Here is a 15,183-nt window from a genome sequence, read left to right on the forward strand (position 1 = left end):
GGTTTGTAGGAGAGGGGGAGGGGGTAGCGTTAGCGCTCGTGCCCCTCTCCCTCCAATTTAACCCCCCAAAACTCCCCCCCTGGCGGCAGAAACTGACCCACTGCCTTGTCGGGTCGTTTAGATCCTGATGATACTATGTGCGATATATCACCTATCGCGTTTATCGACGAAGTTCCGTATATTAAAATAGTGTACGGCAATTGACACTCGATTGCTTCACTGGTTTAAAATTATTTATCTCTGTTCACTCTAATTCTACCAGTAGGCCTATAGACTTTACTGTATTGGAGGTGGTGCAATATTAGTGATGGAAAATATCTACATGCAAATAATGTCCATACAGGTTATTCTTTTTGTAAATTATCTCCACAATTGTAATACTGTATGTGATAAACACAGAGAGGTACAATAGTCACCTATTGCACAATGGCTTGCAATAACTTAGTGAACTGGACACAGTTGTTCTTGATCGTTAAGCCTTTCGTAATTTATCTTGACATAGGGAAAATCTGCTCATTTCCAGTGACGAAGAGTGTGCGTCATTCGTTTCCTATTGTGTTATGTTTTAGTCATTATTTAACTATTGCCCAATATGAGTTGACTATTACATAGATGGATACACTATGGGTACACGATGGGTAGAGCTTGAATTTGCCCCATAAAAGGTTTCATGACACGGTATTTTGGTATAGCTAAACGCCACTGGTGACTGGCAGTACTTAAAATCTTGTTCCCAGCAGGTACCGTGTGCCCAATTACGAGAATCTCGCCATCTCTACAACCCCTATCCCTCTATCTATAGTTGCAGTTCCTTTGCATAGTTTCCCTTCAGAGATTCCTTGGATAATGGATTGCGTCATATCAATGTGTTCACTCCATACACCCTGGCCAATCACTTGGCAAGAAACTGCTCTCAGTACCTAGCACTCTCTTCACTCACTGGCTGTCAAAGCTGGGCAGAGGGCAGGTGAAGTACTTGCTCTTATCACTGGATACGGCCATTTCAGGAAACACCTCCACACTCTAGGAATCGTTGACAATCAGGAGTGTCGATTTTGCAACTAGTCCGATGAGACTGCAAAACACATTATCCTGGACTGCGATGGACTACGGGCTAGGAGAAGGGCTCTGTTTGGTCTAAAGCAGCCAGGTGATGAACCAGAATTGAGCAAAAGCTCCTGCACCTGGTCAAGGTCACGGAGATGGGCCTACCCAGTTAGTGGCAATTGGACTATGCACAACAAGCTTCGATTGACGTGCTAGGACTTTTGAGTCCACTCCTCTCTCAATACAATACACACTGTATTTGTATGCTGATAATCTACGATTGTCCTTAACCGGTTAAAGTTTATCTAGAAAAATGTCTGTTGTCTTCACTTCAATCTGTTGGTTTATGCTCAATAGGGGGGATTCGTGAAGTGAGATCTGTTGTCTTGGGTATGCAGGTTGGACAAGACCCTGACTGAATTTAAATTTGATGACTGGCAAAAAAGGTTCTACTGATCCCCGTCCAACTTTTTCAAACAGTTAGAACGAGTGGGTGGAATGCAGCAAGGATTTCGGCCACCAAGTCTTACCTAACCCGTTATTTAATTATAGACTTTGCAATTGTCAAATTATCATAAATCTTGTTCTACAAGACACTTAGCCTTTTCGCCTGCTGTTAAAATGCCCTGTGCTATATAGCTAGGCTGAATTCGTGATCACCACGCCGTGTACATGCGTATTCCTCTAATATGTTTTCTAAATGCAAGAGTGATTAAGTACGGTAACAGTTTAGCTTGTTTCCCCAAGCAAAATTTACGTGAATGATATGACAGCACAGACTAGCTTAAAAAATGTCCGAGTGTTCACTCCTACATTCGTGAGGATGGACAAAAGCTGTCAAACGTATGTCGGCTTTTCAAAGCGTCCCACCAGGATGTAAGCGTGATAGAGCTCGAAGCTTCGGAGCCCGAAGTCCCGGGTTCAAATCCCGCCAATTACCAAGATTTTATGTGATAACACCGTGGTGGTCTAGGACTAGCCTGAAGTATTTTGTAAAACAGTTCCGGGCTAGAACCTAGCGTCCTAGGATATGAGGTGGGGAAAAAGAAAAAATAAGGATCAAGTAACAGGTTGGCTTGTCATTTCCTTGCCAAAGCCACGTGAACAGGCTGGAAGGCTATGGTAGACGGACAGACAGATCAATATACGCCCCACCGCGCCGTGTGCCTACTGGATGTTGCGCCCTGCGCCCTTGTGAGGGCCGGCGCCCATTGATAAACAATTACATGGCCTGCCACTTGACAGGTTCGTGAAACAACAGATAAAATGAGGGTGATAACCACTCGCGTTTTTACGCATTCAATGTTTACGAAAGGGGGTGTGTTGTGTAGTGTGTTCATAATGGGGACTGTGTATTGGATTCCGTTCATAATTTTTGCCGTTCTTTAAGTTCTAATAAATTCATGGTCAGATATAAATTGACATTCGCCATTTTTTCGGGTATTACGAAACAGTTAATAAAACTTAACGTACTTTATTTAGTTAATGTACTATCTACTATCCGGTATGCACAGTTTTATTTACACTGCAGTCTCATGTCCTGTCTACCTAAAAGGTCTTGCAGGATTTTAATGCGAGGAAATCTGTATGTATATTTATATTTGTGTTTTCCAATGTCATAGGGGTTTTTACATTTTACTATGAGAGCGGTCCAAACATTTTTACCATCTAGAGAAGACTTTTTGTCAGATAGCATCATAATTGGTGGGCCAATGTAGCATGTGACCTGGTACAAAATTGCTCACGAGTGAGATCGAACCATCAAAACCTCATATTAAAAGTGAGCAATTAAACCACTTGGTCATCCAGAGGTTGCAGAACTCTCTCGATTAACAGCCACAAAACAACCATATAACTAATCCACACGATGCTGTATATGACAAAGTAAATGATCTACAAACAATTACGGTTATCTTTTAGTAAAGTTTTCAAACAGAATGTTACAGCGGACATTTCCCCCTTAAGCAATTAGAAAGAAAATCATTGTTTTATACCTCTATTAGCTTTTAAAATAGTTAAGACAATTTTGTCTGCTTAAAAATATGGGAAGCGAAGTGGTCTAGTGGTAGAGTGCGGGAATTTGGTCCATGAGGTCCTTGGTTCAAATCCCGCCAATCGCCAATTTATTTTATCAAGTGACAATGCCGCAACCCTCTGGGATTTAGTCTAAGGTAATGTGTAAAACAGTTCTGGGCTAGAGACTATCGTCCTAGAATGTAAAAAATTCTTTAAAATATAGCACGATTCGATTATGTCAACAAAACTTACTGTGTTAATAAGTTATGCTAGAAATTATCGCTCCAAGTAGTTTGCAACGTCTGTGACTGAAGTTTTGACAAAGATTGATGCGTCCTCATCAGAGTTTAATGTTCGTAAGGCGGTGAATATTTTTGAAAGCATAATCGATTGGAAACATTTCTTTCATACTTTTCTCTCGAAACTTCGAGGAACGTTAAAACCGCGCGTTTCTGTCCCAAAAGTTTGGCGAACAGGATCGATTGATCGATTTTCCTTGTTCATTTAGTGTTTTTATTACTTTTTGTGGTAATTTCCTTAAATTATTGAAATGTTTTTTCATGCGTACAGGTAATACATATTAGTGATACTAAGAAAACAAAGTGTAGTCCAAACAAAGTCTGCTAGTCAATTATGACGGCTCCTTTTTCATCATTACTTTATTGTTACGGTCAAATTTCAACTCAAAATGAATGTTATATAAAAGTGGTATGTTGTGTGATGTTAATTCGGTGTACAGTTACCATTCATTTATTTCTCCTTCAGTATAATTAACTACTGTAATTGCATCTTTCCTAGTAAAAAATGTTTTTCTTGTGGCCCCCTAGCCAAACTCGTTAAAAAAGTAAACCTTTCTATTATATCTAGATTACGTTTATTTTCAACTTTGGTATTTAATGTGTAAATAGAATTAACATCGTGTTTCTATTTCATCACCAAAGTTAACAACTCGAGAATTTAATCGTGCTTTTAAAATGATTAGAAACACTGTTTTCCATTTCAACACAATCCGTTTAATTAAAACCCTGGAACAACTACAAATGTTTACATAGCGTTTAACCAGACCCTTCCCTCTATAACCCGAGGTTAACATATTTTGTATTCAATAAAGGTTCTGTTACAATGACATCTACATAAGAAGCCAAGTCCCTGGAACGGACACTGCGTGCCGTAAACAGACATTACAGTAAACAAACAACGCACAATTATGGAAATGTGTTTAACTGCTTCTACGAAGGACGTCCCTTTGGGTTCGAGTTACCGAGGTCTCCGGGCGTAAACGGTTTGTCCAATTACGAGCTATGTTAATGCGACGATTTACATGGTGTCTTGTGGTTATAAATGATCCGCCCCATTGGGCAATGATCCCACGGTAAACGATACCCAGCACCCTACACCTAGCGCCGTGTATGGCTTCAGTGTTGACGGTGTCCTACAAGGCTGCACACTTGGGCCTCTACTGTTTTCGTTACAGGATGTTGCTGTTATGTAGAAATTGGGGTTTAATTATTATTACCTTTTTTCTTTGATTGTTTATAATTAAGATTGGGACGCATCTATCTAGGTGTGTGCCCAAATAAAGGAATAGTTTGGATCTAGTTATGTTGTTTAACTTTGTTACTGATCAACACCAGCTGTTAAGGAGAAGTGGGTTCAGTTTGGAATGACCAAAAAGCTTCTAAAGTTTCTTAGGAACCGGTTATCTTCTGATCATTAGACGAGCTCAGAAACTAGTCACTTAAGTAGTCTTGTAAAGTCTGCGATACAGAGTGGTTAGTTTTGAAATTTTCCGTGAAACTTAACTGGGATTAGTTAGAAGATAGTCCATAAATTTGCCCTTGTCCGCGAAACCCCACACGTACTAGGGAAAAGGTTACAATATTATATAGGGTGTCCCACGAAGGGGTTTAAACGTTTGATTTTATATTACGCGCCCATTCATGCACCGAACTTTTTGAAACTTTACACAGTTTACAAAGTAGGTTCTAAAAATATTCTGGAAAAAATTCAACTCCCTAACCTTAGTAGAAACAAAATGGCGGCATATTGAAAAACGTTACTTTAAAAACATTAAAAAAGGTATTTTTGGTTTTATAAAATAATTTTATTGTTACTTTCCATGGCAATATGACTTTTAAATAAAAAAAAAACTAGAACATAGCCTAATGGACAACTAAAAATAAATCAAATAACTAATAAATAATAATAATAAATAAATAACTAATAATAAATCATGAAAGTAGTTTTTATAGAAAGCACATTGGTAAATTTGTCAATAAACCACCATTTTGTTTCTACTAAGGTTAGGGAGTTGAAATTTTTCCAGAATATTTTTAGAACCTACTTTGTAAACTGTGTTAAGTTTCAAAAAGTTCGGTGCATGAAAGGGCGCGTAATATAAAATCAAATGTTTAAACCCCCTCGTGGGACACCCGGTATGTATACTTACATGTACGTTGTCCATTTTACTTTCTCCCCCTATACATAGTATATGGAGGAAATATTATTTTCGTCAAAAGTTTCAAGTTTGAGTTTTGTTTGGATATATGTGTTTTGGGCCCCCTGAACCCAAAAAGTGGTTTTCTAAGTTATGTGTACAGAGCTACATACCACACCTGTAGTCCGATTTTGATGAAATTTGCTATGTAGGTACTAAGCCTTTGCTGACAAGCTTATGGGAGAAAGCATGTGTCAGATTATTGCTGATACCGTTTATTTTACAGTGTAAAAACCCTACATAAAGTGCCATTCAGTTTATAGTTGTTACAAATCATTAACATTGGACTATAGGAATATGTTATATGAAAAAGTAAAGCTAATGTTTGTATGTTACATTGGAGCGCAGAAACGTTACTCCTATACACGTTTATAACGTTACTCACCCACTTACCTTACTTCTCTGTGACTGGACTAAATATTCTGATACGTACTGAAAAGGGATTTTGAATCTTTGAGTAAGAGATGTTGAGTAAGAGAGGAGAATTTGTAAGCTTTTCGAGTGGAGAAGAGGGTCTGTTAGAACTTTATCTCGTATAGATTCCGAAACATGAAAAATACTTGAATATAATATTTTGGCTCGAGTGTAGTGGATATTGATATGACCTACATGAGAGCCCTAGTGATGTGTACGTCCTTCGTAAAGAGCTATTGATAAAAATTGTAATCTTCTGAAGTTATTGTAGAAATTCAGTAATGGATTGGCTATTGAATATATAATATTAGGCTATGTTAAACTATTCAACGGTATATCACGGGAGAATACTTTATTTTTAAAAAAATACGTTATGTTATCGTTAAGAATAATAAATAAGAATAATTAATAAAGGTGTGATATTTTAGGAATCCAAACGTTGTAAAAACACAAACAGATTTTTAAAAACTGCGTAAAATGTGTAAATGTATTGCTGTTTCTATGAAAATCCAAAAATAAACGAATAATACAGTTATTATTTTAATGTGGTAACTTTAAAAACGAGAGTGGCTGAACCCTACGCATTTTTATTAGAAGTTATGAGGCCAAAAAGCTACTTACCTATTTGGGAGCAAGTTACCAAAATTAATGTCGATCTTTTAAACGTTAACGGTTAGGTAACGCAAAAGAAGAAACGTAAATAAATACATAAGATTTTTTCAAATATATAGGTCAAAAAATCAATAAATTCCCCATAATACCTACGACTTTTTTTAACTAGCCTTTACAACTTTCAGTATAATTGAAAAAAATCACTTTAAAGTATTGTTTACTTTCTTTACAGTATTGTTTTAAATTCCATTTTGTAGCCCCTGAACTGCTTAGTATAAACTAAATTAAAACATACCTCGTCTTGCAGTTCAAATAAATAGTGTCTTTTTCAATCCACTACATGTTTCGCCATGTTTGCATTTTCAAGTGGGTAAACAGAAACATTGAGACTTGAAACATTATAATATCCGAATTGGACTAGTCAAATTGTAGAAATTTACATTGAAACACAAAACTGTACATACATTTGACACGTACGAACGAAACATTATCATGTAGGCCTACAACACTTATTGTAACCCGATCACGGCACTGACTGAGACAGAAAGTTTTGTGTTTCAATGTAAATTTCTACAATTTGACGAGTCCAATTCGGATATTATAATGTTTCAAGTCTCAATGTTTCTGTTTACCCACTTGAAAATGCCAACATGGCGAAACATGTAGTGGATTGAAAAAGACACTATTTATTTGAACTGCAAGACGAGGTATGTTTTAATTTAGTATTGTTTTGTTACTTTACCGTTCAAGTTTGGACCAATGTTGTTCAAGAATTGAGAGTAAATAAGTAAAATTGTAATACTTCGAACGTCAACTTAATCAGCTGTTAAGACCAATTTAATTGAGTGGTTGGGACGAGTCGTTGCATCACAATCAGTGGCAATGAGAGGTTATAAACGGAAACATAACTCCTCTTGGAAGTTATGAGTACTGATTTTTAGTAATTAAGATTGTAAAGTAGTGTACGCAACTCGCGTAATTAGCCCCGACACACGTAAAAGTTTCAAAGGCACTCGTCAAGTTTCGTACCTTAAATTTTCTACTCGTGCCGTAAAAACTATCCTTACGCGATCGTTGCGTAAACTTAACACTACGTTAATTACGTAACACCATAGACAAAAAGAATTAAATAGCCTATAAACTGTCAATTGGGCAGTGGTTACCATGGTTACCATAGGTTCTGGCGCACACCGCTGGGAGCACCGTGTAGTTACGTAGCGCGTAGGCCATAACTACATGGCGCTCCCAGCGGTGTGCGCCAGAAACTATGGTAACCGCAGCACAGTTGACAGTCTATATTTTTTTTCTATGATAACACTAAGCACTATTCTTAAAGTTCCGATTTGTAGCGCAAACTTTATTTAACCTTTGACCTGTCCACTGCCTCTGCATGCGCGGCCTCCACAGGACGCCTCTCATTGGCTAACTGACTGGTATTATCTCCAATGATGTTTGAACCACCGTACGTCCGGCCATTAGAGAGATCCTCACCGAGTGGAGAGCAAAGTGGGTCACTCCGCAAGCGATCCAATGAGTGAAAAAAGTGACTTATTCCGGTGAGCGGTACAACCATGTTTTATGGAAGACTCTGCCTGTCGAGTTTTTCCTCTCCGGTTTGACTAATCGATCAATTTACCAGTTAACGGTTCTCGATTATTTAACATTACGTTTCTTTGTGTATTGTTTATCTACAGGAATTATATTTTCAAAGGAGATTAATTGGTAAATATTTTCTATCTTGATTCTACAGTTTGTACTAAAATGATTTATCAAGTTGTTGCAAGTGATTGGTTCAAACAGAGTTTCGGGGACAAATTGTTAAATATTTTTAATCTAAAGCCTTGTACTTAAACCATAGTAAGCCTTGACAATCTGCAAACCTAGTACTGTAACAATGTCAGGTTTTCATTTAAAACAATGAATCTGAAGGACATTAAAATGAAAATCAGCAGTAACCGTTATCAGTTATTGTAGAAATTGTTAAACCTTTTAACCATTCTAATTCGACTCGACACTTCATCTGTAGATTTGATTAGCGGTAAAATGTGTGGTCTCACTAATCTGAAGTTAGTACATGTTTAATTTGTGTCAGTAACTCTTAAAAATAACTGATACAGGGTGTTCAAAAAAGGTAGGGGCGTAATTTACGTTGTGATTATTTGTGTCAAAATAAAGAGAAAATCAAGTATCAAATTGTTTTCCAAAATAGCTTCGTTAACCAGATATCTGCCATTTGTATTTTTTTACATAAACATTTTTATCTTTGAATCTTTTCAACCGATCTTTATGAATCTTAGTAGGTATATTAAGGTAGAAGAGAGCCATGATAGAAAAAATACATCTTGATTCACTTTAAAATTTCAAAATGGCGGTCCAATTTAATTGTTTAAACTAAAAAAGGATGACAAGGACACTTTTATTTAGCATTTTGAACTCCCTATAAAACGATACAAAGTTGAAAAAAAGATAAAAAGAATTAGCTTAAATATTACGATTTTTTGTTTTAAATTGGGATGGAATAAGGCAGAAGCTACTAGTACTCAGTTTTGCCCCATTTTACTACTAAAAATCGTAATATTGAGAACACAAAATCTCAAATGTGTTTCTGAACTAGTACCCAAGTGTAGGTTGAACAGTAATTAGCATATTATTGTAACATTCTGGTTGTACTTAGGACTATTAGAAACTACTTCTCATGTTTTTTTTATTATGAAAATTTTAAAACTACTAAAGAAAAGTTTGAATTGTTCATCAAAATATCAATAGCATGTAAATTGTTTTAGCAATCTGGTTTTCCAATCTAATGTTCTCAAGCACTTTGGAATGTTCAAAACGTATCGATCTATCAGTAGCCTTACTAATGAATGCATTCTCATTCTGATTCTGGTAAAATATGGAATCATCAAGTATTTGTCATAAACTATAATATTTGAGTATGACTCTCTCTATTAGCTAATGACTTGCTCACATTTCCTTTATTTGACTCTCGGTGAATAGTTTCATAACGAAATAAACGGTATCAGCAATCTGACACATACTTTCTCCCATTAGCCTGTCAACAACCTTTATCATGGGTATGCGGTAGGAGTACTTTGATATTTTATAGGGAAAATAACAAAGGTAACAATAACTTTTGAACTGTATTTCTTTCAATCAAAACAGGCTTTATTAAAAAATCTGATTTTATGCTATTTTATAGGGAAATAACGTAAGTTACAATACATTTTGAACCTTAAATTGTACAGCAAAGGAATTTGTACAATTTTGTTCTGAATTTAAAGGACTATAACATCCTAACCAAAAACGTTCGGGCCATTTTCGAGAAAATGTTTTTATATTATGGGTTTTAATGAGAAAATCACCATTAAATATAACAATTTAAAAATAAACTGTATAAGAAATCTGACCCATACTTTCTCCCATTAGCTTGTCAATAACCTTTATCATGGGTAAGCGATGAGAGTAACTACATGAGAGCAAATACATGTTATTTAGTAGGTAAAATCTCAAAAGTTTCATTAACTTTTGAACAGTAATTTTAACAGGAATGAAGGGATGCACTATTTTGTTTAGAATTATAAGGACCATAAAAGAAGGATTTCAATTAAAATCGGGTTTTTTTCTTCAAAAAATTAATTTTAACGTTTTTTTAATGGGTTTTTTATGGGATAATAACATAAGATACAATAACTTTTGAACCATAATTTTTACAGCAATGGGGGGTTGCACTATGTTGATTGGAATTATAAGTATTATCACATACTAATTCCAATCTAAACCGGTTTGTTTTGAAAATACGATTTTCTCTTATTTTATAGGATTTTTTAATGGGAAAATAACATAATTTACAATAACTTTTGAACCGTATTTTTTACAGAAATGGGAGTTCCACCATTTTGTTCAGAATGTAAAGGGCTACAACATACTAAATTTTTCGATTTTCCGTTGTTTTATGGGTTTTTATGGGAAAATCGACATTGAAAATAAAAATTTCAAAAAAATTGAAAAAAAAACGCTCCGTACATATCCTCACATATAGACACACACAGAGACAAGACCCACTTCAAAACCCACTTTTTTGCGTTTAGGGGGACCCAAAAAGAATTTATCCACTCAAAAAAACTCAAAAAACAAACGAAAGTTAAAAACCCTTTCGATATTCTGATTTTTACGATCTACTTCTTTTGAAATGAATTCATCAATGTTCAGTTTTGATGAACAAAATGAAACATCATATTGTTTGATAAACCTCCACCTCGCTTCTATCAATAAACCCTTCGTTTCGTTGGTCCAGCCCTTTGTAAATGTTGCTTTAGCCAGAACAATCCTGACATTATGTACATTGAAAACTCATCAATCATATCTTGTCCATGTAACAAACGCGAAGAATAATCCGTCCATTGTCCGCGAAATACTCATTTAAATCGGTCATATATTATTTATAATCTGATTCCTTTTGAAATCATTTGTACTCATATTATAGATATATGATTATACATTTGATATAATTTGTTTGTATGCCGAATTTAACACATATCGTTTTTCTTATGAAAATTTATGCAAACTGAACTATCACCACACACGCACCTCTTGTGGAAGCTCTCAATTCTATATAATACGATTTTATTAAATAAAACCAATAGGTTTAACAAATACATGGTTTATCTGCAATTACTTTCTCAATCGGCAATACTGTAGTAGTGTTTCAAAATCCCAGAACGGTTTGTATTATATTTAGCCATAGTTCTATACGTTACGCATTATACCATGATGTGCATCATAGGTTTTTCAAACGTAACGTAAAAGCAGCGGTTTTAAATAATTGAATTTAGTATTATCCCTTTAATTTTGCGTTCAAATGCGCTTCAAATGTTATCATGTTTTATGGTGATTTTTATCCATTTTACTTTAAGGCATTAACAAAATATTCATTATTTGACGTAAATAATTTCCAACCTTTAAACAAATAAACAAGGTTTTAGGTTTCATGTATATAACTCGAAAACTCTTCCTTCGCAGAACATCTAAAAAGGTTGCTATACTTTCTGTAAATGTGAAATAAACAGAAACTTGCCCAGTTCATTCTTAGGGGCTAGCAAAGATAGGTAAAATCTATCAAATTCATGCTTGCCGCAGGATTTTATCCCTTTGGCATGGCTGGATGAGGTACGACTGACTAGCTATGTGTAGATAATCATCTTGGCTTGCCACACGCTGTGTATGTTCGGAAAGCGGATTGTGGGACCCTGTATGGATTCGCGGTGGAATAAAAGAATATCCTGATCCTAAATGCGAATCAGCTCAGTGATTTTGTTCGTAGTTCCCATTGAAAACGTGATTTTTCCGGAGTGGATTGGTTCTGGAATTGTGATACATCTCAATATTTTAAACATTTTTTAGTGTAATGAAAATTTTCAACGACTATATACCGTATGTAACTGTGAAAGTAACGTTATATTCTTTAAAAATTAGTTTATTAAAATCAAGTTTTAAAAATATATTTTAATTTAATAACACCTTTTTCCATTTTGTTTAGTAGTCGCACTTGGGCTTAGAGGTCACTAGCTCATTAATTCTTCTAGTAAATTTAATTTCAAAACGAAGTGTACACAACTTGGGGACTGTCATAAATCAATCAAGTCACAGTTGGAGTTGAACCCTCGTCAACACAGTATTGGCACATTTCTAACGTAAATAAAAAGTAATACAGTATTGTGGTAGGTCATAGGTACAACATATAATTGTGGTATGACATAAGCTTGAGAATAAATGAGATACAAAATATTCAAAATAAATTATTACTGTCATCATCATTATGAGATAGAGACGCCATCTAGTTGCGTATTTTAACTCAAATTTGAGTGAAGGATGAGTGTAGAATGTTGTGATATGATCTGTGTAGCTGTGAACTGACTATAAAATATGAGACTGACTGTAAGATCAGCTGGTTCAGCAGCCAATGTCTTTTTTTAAAGCCCAATGATCAGGGACGGCTGGGTCCACATTCAAATAATAGACAATTTGAGAATTTTCAAAATCTTTTTCAAGGACACAGTTGTACCCCTTTCAGACACTTGGACTCACCAATATACATTGTCAAAGTATGAGCAAATTTACATTGACCTTCGAGGAGAGTTAAAGTAGGATATTTTCCTGACATACTTCAAAGAGGGGCTTAAACAAGTAATAGTTGATACATCGTCACAATTGAAATCCCGTGTACATATATCAAAACGCTGTTATGTATAAGCAAATTTATGAGGAATTCCGGTGAGTCTATGTATGATATGATCTTAAAGTACTTCAAAATGGATCCAAAATAATTACACAAATTGGGAATGATCAGTCATCAAAGTCACAATTGAACGTTACACTGAAATCAAGCTGTCCACATAAATAAGCGAACCTTGAAGGCATTTTGAGTCTAAGTAGGATATTGTTTTGAACTACTTCAAAATGGGTCTAAAGCGAAGCGAAGGGACGGAAGCGTTTTGTCTGATCGGGTCGGAACAAGGAAGCTTGCAGACGTCTGCTACGGGCAGCTGGCGAAGGCGACCAACGGTAAAGTAGCATCTGCCGTAGATCTGATTATTCCGTCGATGCGGAGAACTGCAGCTTTTGATGTATTGATGTATTGTTGTCACGTGCCGCATCTCACCTCTGCGTGCGTGTATTGTGTATTGGAGAGTTTAGGTTGGCAACACTGAGGTCCTTTGGGTTGGCAGTACTGTGGGTGGGTAGTGGGCGCGTGCCGGATATCTGGCTGTAGAGATAGAGAAGAGGGCTTCAAGATATCACCTGTGTTTAGTTTTTGAATTTTGTTTATGTAAATGTACAAATTATCGAGCATTATTTATATTATGATAATAGCCTTCAAGATACAAGGGAATCCCACCTACATTGATCAGCTGTAGATACTTATTCAATTAGAATGTAATTGAAACACGTGTTACTGCAAACAAACTTGTATTTTCTATGTTATTTTTTGATACTACGATAATTCGTAGGGTTTAAATGTTAAATGTTTAGGTTGATTTTTCAGTTTTCTTTCAAAAGCTTGTCAAAACTATATGTCCTCTCTATGTTCTTGGTATTTCAATAATGATGTGACATAAAAGTACAGTAAGTTGTTCTTTCAGGTAGGCTTGGTTATAGTGTATTTGTTAAGTACTGTACGGAAATAAATTATTGCAGCACAATCTGTCTAGCGCAGTTAGACCACAAACTCTAGACCAGGTCTGTGGTTGGATTACATTAATTTTAAATTTTGCAATTGTCTAACCATTGCCAAAGGTTATGCACAGTTGTTGCCCTAGTTATGGCTACTATAAATTGTTGTAATTATGTCTTTATTCGAAGATTTCTGCATTATATTACAAAAATTGTTACAGTCGCTATCGAAATAATTTAATGAGCCTTGGTCTGATTTCCAGACTAGTCTGCATTTTATTCTCCTGTGTTCCTTAACCGCCGTAATTCTAGGATGAATTAAACTGGCCATACTCCTTTTCAAAAAGGCCTCCCCCAACTAAAAACGTCACGGGAATTTAAACGCACATACATTTCTCTAGAGTGGTTTGCCGCATTCTCAGCCACGAAAACAACGTTGAATTATCGCCTACCCGGAGCGTAGGACCAGAGCTTGACTGCTTCATTGCTCGCTACACAGTAGGGCCTTTACGATCTTCCCTTAACCCGCGGCGCTTTACGAGCGTTGAGTCAGTTTAGTTTCACCCCAGAATAAAGAGCAAAACCCTCTTTATTCTATGCTTCACTGTTCACAGCTCGCTACACAGTAGGTCCTTTACGACCATCTTTAACCCGCGGCGCTTTACGAGCGTTGAGTCAGTTTAGTTTTACCCCAGAGTAAAGAGCAAGACCCTTTTTTTCTGTGTTTCACTGCTCACAGCTCGCTACACAGTAGGTCCTTTACGACCATCTTTAACCCGCGGCGCTTTACGAGCTTTGAGTCAGTTTAGTTTTACCCCAGAATAAAGAGCAAGCCCCTCTTTATTCTGTGTTTCACTGTTCACAGCTTGCTACACAGTAGGTCCTTTACGACCATCTTTAACCCGCGGCGCTTTACGAGCTTTGAGTCAGTTTAGTTTTACACCAGAATAAAGAGCAAACCCTTTTTATTCTGCGTTTCACTGCTCACAGCTCGCTACACAGTAGGTCCTTTACGACCATCTTTAACCCGCGGCGCTTTACGAGCTTTGAGTCAGTTTAGTTTTACCCCAGAATAAAGAGTAAGACTCTCTTTATTCTGTGCTTCATTGCTCACAGATCGCTACACAGCAGGGCCTTTACGACCATCTTTAACCCGCGGCGCTTTACGAGCTTTGAGTCAGTTTAGTTTTACCCCAGAATAAAGAGTAAGACTCTCTTTATTCTGTGCTTCATTGCTCACAGATCGCTACACAGTAGGGCCTTTACGACCATCTTTAACCCGCGGCGCTTTACGAGCTTTGAGTCTGTTTAGTTTTACCCCAGAATAAAGAGCAAGCCCCTCTTTATTCTGTGTTTCACTGTTCACAGCTCGCTACACAGCAGGTCCTTTACGACCATCTTTAACCCGCTGCGCTTTACGAGCTTTG

General features: G+C 36.4%; 1 protein-coding gene across 1 annotated transcript in view; it reads left to right on the forward strand.

Moving 5' to 3' along the window:
• Positions 1-15,183, forward strand: part of LOC128999478 (mitoguardin-like) — a 291,882-nt gene that overhangs the window by 110,075 nt on the left and 166,624 nt on the right. The gene's annotated exons all lie outside the window — the stretch shown is intronic.

The sequence above is a fragment of the Macrosteles quadrilineatus genome, unplaced genomic scaffold (genome assembly GCF_028750875.1).
Source record: "Macrosteles quadrilineatus isolate MER2022 unplaced genomic scaffold, UCM_ALF_1.0 Scaffold_8__2_contigs__length_117827958, whole genome shotgun sequence".
Taxonomy (NCBI): Eukaryota; Metazoa; Arthropoda; class Insecta; order Hemiptera; family Cicadellidae; genus Macrosteles; species Macrosteles quadrilineatus.